This window comes from Panthera onca, chromosome D1 (genome assembly GCF_046562875.1).
Source record: "Panthera onca isolate mPanOnc1 chromosome D1, mPanOnc1 haplotype 2, whole genome shotgun sequence".
Lineage (NCBI taxonomy): Eukaryota > Metazoa > Chordata > Mammalia > Carnivora > Felidae > Panthera > Panthera onca.
The window spans coordinates 69031055-69041775 of NC_138348.1; the positions used below are offsets into that span (position 1 = coordinate 69031055).

At 37.1% G+C, this 10721-nt stretch overlaps 1 pseudogene; it reads left to right on the forward strand.

Annotated features, from left to right (window-relative positions):
- The first annotated feature begins 297 nt into the window (after positions 1–297).
- On the forward strand, positions 298–9212 carry LOC145712470 (protein tyrosine phosphatase type IVA 1 pseudogene; annotated as a pseudogene).
- Positions 9213–10721: the final 1509 nt, after the last annotated feature.

Below are 10721 nucleotides of genomic sequence, written 5' to 3' on the forward strand. Positions count from 1 at the left end.
AACCTTTATGAGGACGAGTGAACTGGAGAGATTCATACTACTGCACCAAGAAACCTCCATAAGAGCCCTTATCCTGGGCACAGAAGTGCACAGTTGACATCATCGGAGCATTTTACAAGAATTTTGACCTGGATGGGGTAAACCTGGGTGCACATCCTTTCCATGGACTCAGTATACCGAACTGAGGGATTATTTCCTGTTAGGTTCATTTCATTTCCTGTTACTCTCTATTACATATTTAAATCATTGAGAATTTCCAGTGGAATATATTAGAGGATACTTTGTTTGCTTTACATAATTTCTGTATTCAAAACTTTAAAACATTTTTTCGTAGCCGTATTGAATATTTTAACTAAATTAACATGGCTCCAATGAACCGGCCAGCCCTGGTGGAAGTCACATACAGGAACATGAAATTTCTTATTACACACAGTCCAACCAGTGCAACCTTCAACAAATTTATAGAAGAACTTAAGGAATATGGAGTTACTACAATAGTAAGAGTATGTGAAGCAACCTACAACACTGCTCTTGTGGAGAAAGAAGGCATCCAGGTGCTGGATTGGCCCTTTGATGATGGTTCATCACCATCTAACCAGATTGTTGAGGACTGGTTAAGTCTTGTCAACATTAAATTTCGTGAAGAACCTGGTTGTTGTATTGATGTTCACTGTGTTGCAGGTCTTGGGAGAACTCCAGTGCTTGTTGCCCTAGCACTAATTGAAGGTGGAATGAAAAATGAACATGCAGTACAGTTTATAAGACAAAAGTGGCATGGAGCTTTTAACACTAAGCAACTTCTGTATTTGGAGAAATACTGTTCTAAAATGCGGCTGTGCTACAAAGCCTCCAGTGGTCATAGAAACAATTGTTACATTCAATAAAACTTGGCTGCCTGATGCTGTTGCCTTGGAAATGGAACTTGAGACAGGACTTAATTATCGTACATATTAGCCAACATGTAGGCTTAATGAATGACAAGTCTAATGAAGCTTCCATAGGAATATTGAAAAAGGACCAAGCTTGACAGAATTGCAGCCTCTATGTTTGGCTTACTACTATTCCCATGCCAGAAATAATGTGTAAGAAATTGAGAGATTAGGTGCCAAAATATCCAGCACAATACTTGTGTATTTTTAGTATCATGCAGAATTATAATCCTAGATTATGAATAGCACTGGAAACCATATGTGGTTTATTCCTTTAGTCATTTCAAATATTGCCAATAGGACCTATGTGGTTATTCATGTTTGCCACCCTACAAGCGTACCGATATACATCAGGTTTTAGCAAAAATTCATTTTATTGGATTCTTACCAAGGCTTATGGGGATTATTTAATGTCTTTCTATAAAGCTCATTTTGTGCTGTTATGAATGCCTCCATTTTGAAAAATCACAAATGTGTGGTTAAAAGTTCATATAAAATACACGTTGTACAGAAGCACATGTGTGTAATGTCTTCAGACAAAAAAGTCTTACAGTTACTTTATGTTTACAGTTGGGGTACAACTTAGAGGAAGAGGGCCTGAAGACAGAGTGGGAGGAGGCTATGAAATATCTCCAGTAAAGTGTTGCCTTTGTCTTGTGCAGGATGTATAGAATAGGTCTTTTATTTAGTTAAAAATTAAGGCTGAGATGCTTTGTAGCTAAAATATTTCTTATTTATAATATTTCTGAAATCTTGTAATTCATATCTATTGGAAGTTGTTTATTAACTATTTTTCTTTGAAGCATATTTTTTCTTGTCTTCCAATCAAAAAAGAAGTGAGTTTCCAATAATGAAGTGATCAAGCATCTAATATTTTATATGCTTTTTGAACTCAGTAAATTCGTATTTGGATACCTGGATACTTTGTTCTATTATGTGATTGATAAAATGATGACATGTATTAATGCTAGTTTAACCATATATTCATACCATCTGGGAATATAGTTCTGGAGGAGAAATAATTTCAGTGTTCACCATTCACCAGCCAGTAGAAGAGCTTAACCATCTGAATAAATAATGAATTGCAGAAGAAAGAGGCAAGATGGTAGAGCTGTGTTGATATTAGTAAAAGTAGAAGCAAAGGCATTACTAGAGATAACAAAAATCATTAAAGTCTCAAGTTTCATTTCACCAGGAAGTCAGAACAATTCTAAACTTAATGCATCAAACAACATTGGTCCAAAATGTATAAAGCAAATATGGAGAGAACTACAAGGAAAATTGACAAGTTTATGATAGTGATGGGAGATTTTACTATTTTTCAGAAACAGTTCAAGTAGAAAAAAATCAGTAAGGATAAAGATTTGAACAAAACAATTAACAGGCTTGGTCCCATGACAATATAAGGGGCATTACATTGAACAATTACATTGAAGAATCCGTATTATTTTTAAGAGTACATGAAATATTTCATTACATTTGACAATAAAAATTTCAGCAAATTTAACAATATATAAGTAATATAAATAAGATAAATAACTTCTTGGACTACAGTTCAATATCCATACATTTGGAGTTTTGAGAATCTGTGTCTAGAGCTTTCTACTTCTGGATGGGGTGTGGTAGGTTGTGGGATTCCACCACCCACCCTGCAACAACCAGAAAAATATGGAAAAATTTAAAAAGTAGTATGTTTGAAGACATATGAGAACTGTGAAAGCAACAAGAACTAGGTGAATAGGAATTCCAGACAGGGAGGAGCTCTCCTGAGGTGAGTGGCCATCTCCTCCCCCGCCCCCCTTCCCCAATGGTAGCATTTACAGGCTCTGGACGTGGTCTAAGAATCAGGTGTGGTCCATGAGGTGGGTCTCTACCCATGTTGCAAGTTGTGGTCCTCAGAAAACATATACTAAATCTGAGGTTTGCATTTGGAGATTTATTGGGGAGTTGTCTCAACACCTTTGAGGGAGCAAAAGAACGAGGGAATGGTAGAACTTGTTGAATGGTGATACATACAGTTGCAAAACTGGCCTTAGCCAATCTTTCAGGGAGCTCTGAAGCTGTAATAGCTATTTAAAGATGTCCCCAGTTGAGGTGAAAGAGTTGAATCTTTGGATTTAAATTAACGAGTCATTGGATGCAGGTTGTCCCTGAGGATGAGGCGTAACCTTTCTTTAGTCAAGTGCAATCCCCAGAAGGGGAATACAGCTGTGAACCTTCAGCTGATAATACTTGTGGCAGCTTGGGGAATGAGTGTTTCAGACCTGCAGAGGGACCTGGGTGGTGCAGCCACAGTGTCCACTATACTAAATGATACTTGCTGAGTTCTGGGGCTATGTATGAGAGCCTGGGGAGTTAGAATGAAGACTTAAAAGAGGGGAATCTCCCTTAATCTCATAGTGCTTAAGAGACAAAGTCTTATTAGAAAAGGTTCTAATCTTCACCAACACTTAATATCTTTTTTTATTACAGCGTTTTTGGTAAGTGTGAAGTGGTATTCCTTTGGGGTTTTAATTTTCATATGACCAGTAATGTTAAGCATCTTTTCATGTGTGTGTTAGCCATTCATGTATCTTTTGTAGTAATATGTCGATTCAAACATGTCTACTTTTTCAGTTGTGTCATTTTGTCTTCTTATTGAGCTGTAAAAATTTTTCATGTATTCTGGATCCAATGCTTCTATCAGATATATAATTTGCAAGTATTTTCTCTTAGTCTGTTGCTTTTTTTCTCTCTTAATGGTATGTTTCAAAGACAAAACTTAAAAAAATGAATTATAATTTATCAATTTTTCTTTTATAAATCATGTTTTAAATTGTATCTAAGAACTCTCCTCAGCCACAGAGAGTTTTCTGCTATATTTTCTTCAGAAGTTTTATAGTTTTAGCTCTTACATTTAGGTCTATGATCTATTTTGGGTTAATTTCTGTGTATGGTGTGAGGTAAATGTCTACTTTTTTGTGGCATGTGGATATTCATTTGTCACAGCATCATTTATTCAAAGACTATCCTTTCCCCCACTGAATTATCTTTGTAGCTTTGTTGAAAATCAATTTGGCATACAAATAAGGATTTAGTTGTGAATTCTCAATTATTTTCTATTGATCTACATAACCACACAGTCTTCATCACTGTAGCTTTATAGGAAGTTTTGAAATTGGATAATGTACTTTTTTTGTGTGGCTATTTTAAATGTTTATTTATTTTTGAGGTGGGGGGAGCACAAGTGGGGAATGGGCAGAGAGGGAGACATGGAATCTGAAGCAGGCTCTAGGCTCCAACCTGCCAGCACACAGCCCAACATGGGGCTGGAACTCACGAACTGCAAGATCATGACCTGAGCCAAACTTGGGCACTCAACCGAATGAGCCACCCAGGCGCCCCTGGCTATTTTAGGTCCTTTGCATTTCCATATACATTTTAGGATTAGTCTGTCAATTAAAAAAAGCCTGAAAGGATTTTGATAGATACAATATTGAATTTATAGATAATTTGGAGAGAATTGCAGCCTTGACAATATTGTTTTCAAATCCATGAATATGGAACATCTTTCCATTTACTTAGATCTTCTTTAATTTCTATCAGCAGTATTTTGTAATTTTCAGTATACACGACTTGCACTTCTTAATTTCCTAAGTATTTTTTTTTGATGCTATTATGACTGGAATGATTCTCTTAATTTTATTCTAGATTGCTTATTGCTAATATACAAAAATACAGGCGATTTTTATATATTGACCTTGCATCCTATGATCTTTGTAAACTGATTTGTTAGGAGAGGGAGAGAACGATTGAGAGTGACATAAAGGGTTCTTTATATTCTTTGGTATTTACTACATACTGGATTATGTCATCTGTGAATAAAGGCAGTTCTACTCTTTATTTCCAACCTGGATGCCTTTAATTTCTTTTTCCTTCTTCATTGAACTGGCTAGACCCTCCACGTTGACCAGAAGTGGTGACAACATCTTTGACTTGTTCCAGGTCTTATAGAGAAACTATTCATTCTTTCACCGTTAAGTATGATGTTAACTGTTGGATCTTCATCAGGTTGAGGAGGTTCTCTTCTATTCCTAGTTTGTTGAAAGTTTTATCATAAATGGATGTTAGAGGGGTGCCTAGGTGGCTCAGTCAGTCAAGCATCCAACTTCAGCTCAGGTCATGATCTCACAGTTCATGGGTTTGAGCCATGCATCAGGCTCTGTGCTGACAGCTCAGACTCTGGAGCTTGCTTAGGATTCTGTGTCTCCCTTCCTCTCTGCCCCTCCCCGGCTCACACTCACACACACACACTCTCTCTCTCTCTCAAAAATAAATATACAGTAAAAAATTATAAGAAAATGGATGTTGGACTTTTTCAAATACTTTTCCCACATCCATTGACATGATCTTGTGGTTTTTATCCTTCACTCTATTAATATCATGTACTAAGATGAACAATTTTTAAATGTTAAAACAACTTTGCATTCCTGGGATAAATCTCCCTTCTTCATTGTGCATAATTCTTTTATATGGATGGATTTGGTTTGCTAATATTTTTCTCTTTTTTTTCTTTAAAATTTTTATTTATTCTCCGATGCTCTCCCTTTCTTTTCTTTAAATTTAAATTCAAGTTAGTTAACACATAATGTAGTTATGTCTCAGGAGTAGAATTTAGTGATTCATCTCTTACATATAACACCCAGTGCTCATCCCAACAAGTGCCCTCCTTAATGCCTATCACACATTTAGCCCACCCTCATCCATCTCCCCTTCCAGCAACCCTCAGTTTGTTCTCTGTATTTAAGAGTCTTTTATGATTTGCCTTCCTCTCTGTTTTTATGTTATTTTATTTTTCCTTCCCTTCCCCTATGTTCATCTGTTTTGTTTCTTAAATTCCACTTATGAGTGAAATCCTATGATATTTGTCTTTCTCTGACTTATTTCAGTTAGCATAATATACTCTAGTTTCACCCACATTGTTGCAAAGGGCAAGATTTTATTCTTTTTGATCACTGCTTAATATTCCATTGTGTATATATACATCTTTATCCATTCATCAGTCAATGGATATTTGGGCTCTTTGTGTAATTTGGCTATTGTTGATAGCACTGCTGTAAACATTGCCCTTTGGAATCAGAATTTTTATATCCTTTGGATAAATACCTAGTAGTGCAATTGCTGGGCCATAGGGTAGTTATATTTGTAATTTTTTCAGGAACCTCCATACTGAATGCACCAGTTTGCATTCCCAGCAACAGTGTAAAAAAGTTTCCCTTTATTCGCATCCTCACCAATATTTGTTGTTTCCTGAGTTGTTAATTTTAGCCATTCTGACAGGTGTGGGATGGTATCTCATTGTGTTTTTTTTTAATTTTTTAAAATTTTTAAAAAATTTCTATTTTTAACATTTATTCATTACTGAGAGATAGAGACTGAGCATGAGCAGGGGAGAGGCAGAGAGAGGGGAAGACACAGAATCCAAAGCACGCTCCAGGCTCTGAGCTGTCAGCACAGAGCCTGATGTGGGGCTCAAACTCACAAACCGTAAGATCATGACCTGAGCCGAAGTCAGCTGCCCAACCGACTGAGCCACCCAGGCGCCCCTCTCATTGTGGTTTTGATGTGTATTTCCCTGATGACAAGTGATATTGAGCATCCTTTCATGTGTCTGTTAGCCATCTGGATGTCTTCTTTGGAAAAATGTCTATTCATGTCTTTTGCCCATTTCTTTGCTGGATTATTTGTTTTTTTGGGTGTTGAGTTTGATAAGTTCTTTATAGATTTTGGATATTCTTTCCTGCTTTGTCAAAGATCAGTTGGCCATATGTTTGTGGATGCATTTCTGGGTTTTCTGTTCTGTTCCATTGATCTATGTGTCTGTTTTTGTGTCAGTACCATACTGTCTTGATGATTAAAGCTTTGTAATACAGTTTGAAGTCTGGAATTGTGGATGCCTCCAGTTTTGGTTTTCTTTTTTCAATATTACTTTGGCTCTTCAGGGTCTTTTCTTTTTCCATACAAATTTTAGAATTGTTCTAGCTCTGTGAAGAATGTTGGTGTTATTTTGAAAGGGATTGCATTGAATACTACTTTGGTGGATAGTATTGACATTTTAACAATATTTGTTCTTCCAATCCATGGAAGAACATGGAATGTTTTTCCACGTGTGTTTTCTTCAATTTCTTTGATAAGCATTCTATAGTTTTCAGCATACAGATCTTTTACCTCTTTGGTTAGTTTATTCCTAAATATCTTAATGTTTTTGGTGCAACTGTAAATGGGATTGATTCCTTGATTTCTCTTTCTGCTGCTTTATTATTGGTGTATAGACATGCTACTGATTTCTGTATATTGATTTTATATCCTGTATCTTTGCTGAATGCATGTATCAATTCTAGCAGTTTTTTGGTGGAGTCTGTCAGGTTTTCCATGTAGAGTGTCATGTCGTCTGTGGAGAGTGAAAGTTTGACTTCTTCCTTGCTGATTTGTATGCCTTTTATTTCTTTTTTGTTGTCTGATTGCTAAGGTTAGGGCTTCCAGTACTATCTTGAACAACAGTGGTGAGAATGGACATCCCTGTGTGTTCCTTACCTTAGGGGGAAAGCCTTCAGTTTTTCTACATTGAGGATGATATTAGTTGTGGGTCTCTTGTATATGGCCTTAATGATGTTGAGGTATGATCATTCTATCCCTACTTTCTTGAGGGTTTTTATCAAGAATGGATGCTCTATTTTGTCAAATTCTTTTTCTGCATTTGTTGAGAGGATCATGTGGTTCTTATCCTTTCTTTTATTAATGTGGTATATCATGTTGATTGATTTGAGGATATTGAACCACCCCTGCATCCCAGGAATAAATCCCACTTGATTGCAGTGAATAATTCCTTTAATATATCATTGTTAGTATCTTATTTGATTTTCTAGTATCTTGTTGAGAATTTTTGCATCCACGTTCATTAGGGAAATTGGTCTGTTCTCTTTTTTAGTGAGGTCTTTGGTTTTGGATTTGAGGTAATGCTGGGCTCATAGAATGAGTTTGGAAGTTTTCCTTCATTTTCAATTCTTTGGGAACACTTTCAAAAGAATAGGTAATAACTTCTTTAAATGTTTGATAGAAATCCCCCAGGAAGCCTTCTGACCCTGGACTCTTGTTTATTGGTACATTTTTGATTACTGATTCAATTTCCTTTTTTTTTTAACTTAATTTTTAATTTACATCCAAGTTAGTTAACATATAGTGCAACAATGATTTCAGGAGTAGATTCCTTAATGCCCCTTACCCATTTAGCCCATCCCCCTTCGCACAACGCTTCCAGTAACTCTCTGTTTGTTCTTCATATTTAAGAGCCTCTTATGTTTTTCCCCCCTCCCTATTTTTATATTCTTTTTGCTTCCCTTCCCTTATGTTCATCTATTTTGTCTCTTAAAGTCCTCATATGAGTGAAGTCATATGATATTTGTCTTTCTCTAATTTCACTTAGCATAATACCCTCTAGTTCCATCCACATAGTTGCAAATGGCAAGGTTTCATTCTTTTTGATTGCCAAGTAATACTCCATTGTATACATATACCACATCTTCTTTATCCATTCATCTGTCGATGGACATTTGGGCTCTTCCCATACTTTGGCTATTGTTGATAGTGCTGCTATAAACATTGGGGTGCATGTGCCCCTTTGAAACAGCATACCTGTATCCCTTAGAAAAATACCTAGTAGTGTAATTGCTGGGTTGTAGGGTAGCTCTATTTTTAGTTTTTTGAGAAACCTCCATACTCTTTCCCAGAGTGGCTGCACCAGCTTGCATTCCCACCAACAATGCAAAAGAGATCCTCTTTCTCCACATGCTCACCAACATCTGTTGTTGCCTGAGTTGTTAATGTTAGCCATTCTGACAGGTATGAGGTGGTATCTCATTGTGGTTTTGATGTGTATTTCCCTGATGATGAGTGATGTTGAGCATTTTTTCATGTGTCAATTGTCCATCTGTTTTCTTTGGAGAAGTGTCCATTCATGTCTTGTGCCCATTTCTTCACTGGATTATTTGTTTTTTTGGGTGTTGAGTTTGATAAGTTCTTTATAGATTTTGGATACTAACCCTTTATCTGATATGTCATTTGCAAATATCTTCTCCTATTCCGTGAGTTGCCTTTTAGTTTTGCTGGTTGTTTCCTTTGCTGTGCAGAAGCTTTTTATTTTGATGAGGTACTAATAGTTAATTTTTGCTTTTTTTCAATATATGAAATTTATTGTCAAATTGGTTTCCATACAACACCCAGTGCTCATCCCAAAAGGTGCCCTCCTCAATACCCATCACCCACCCTCCCCTCCCTCCCACCCCCCATCAACCCTCAGTTTGTTCTCAGTTTTTAAGAGTCTCTTATGCTTTGGCTCTCTCCCACTCTAACCTCTTTTTTTTTCCTTCCCCTCCCCCAGGGTTTCTGTTAAGTTTCTCAGGATCCACATAAGAGTGAAACCATATGGTATCTTTCTTTCTCTGTATGGCTTATTTCACTTAGCATAACACTCTCCAGTTCCATCCACGTTGCTACAAAGGGCCATATTTCATTCTTTCTCATTGCCACGTAGTACTCCATTGTGTATATAAACCACAATTTCTTTATCCATTCATCAGTTGATGGACATTTAGGCTCTTTCTATAATTTGGCTATTGTTGAGAGTGCTGCTATAAACATTGGGGTACAAGTGCCCCTATGCATCAGTACTCCTGTATCCCTTGGGTAAATTCCTAGCAGTGCTATTGCTGGGTCATAGGGTAGGTCTATTTTTAATTTTCTGAGGAACCTCCACACTGTTTTCCAGAGTGGCTGCACCAATTTGCATTCCCGCCAACAGTGCAAGAGGGTTCCCGTTTCTCCACATCCTCTCCAGCATCTATAGTCTCCTGATTTGTTCATTTTGGCCACTCTGACTGGCATGAGGTGATATCTGAGTGTGGTTTTGATTTGTATTTCCCTGATGAGGAGCGACATTGAGCATCTTTTCATGTGCCTGTTGGCCATCTGGATGTCTTCTTTAGAGAAGTGTCTATTCATGTTTTCTGCCCATTTCTTCACCAGGTTATTTGTTTTTCAGGTGTGGAGTTTGGTGAGCTCTTTATAGATTTTGGATACCAGCCCTTTGTCCGATACGTCATTTGCAAATATCTTTTCCCATTCCGTTGGTTGCCTTTTAGTTTTGTTGGTTGTTTCCTTTGCTGTGCAGAAGATTTTTATCTTCATAAGGTCCCAGTAGTTCATTTTTGCTTTTAATTCCCTTGCCTTTGGGGATGTGTCAGGTAAGAAATTACTATGGCTGAGGTCAGAGAGGTCTTTTCCTGCTTTCTCCTCTAGGGTTTTGATGGTTTCCTGTCTCACATTCAGGTCCTTTATCCATTTTGAGTTTATTTTTGTGAATGGTGTGAGAATGTGGTCTAGTTTCAACCTTCTGCATGTTGCTGTCCAGTTCTCCCAGCACCATTTGTTAAAGAGACTGTCTTTTTTCCATTGGATGTTCTTCCCTGCTTTGTCAAAGATTAGTTGGCCATACGTTTGTGGGTCTAGTTCTGGGGTTTCTATTCTATTCCATTGGTCTATGTGTCTGTTTTTGTGCCACATTTTTGCTTTTGTTTCCTTGTCTCTGGAGATGTGTTGAGTAAGGAGTTGCTGCAGCCAAGGTCAAAGAGGTTTTTGCCTGCTTTCTCCTTGAGGATTTTGATGGCTTCTGGTCTTACATTGAGGTCTTTCATCCATTTTGAGTTTATTTTTGTGTATGGTGTAAGAAAGCAGTCCAGGTTCATTTTTATGCATGTT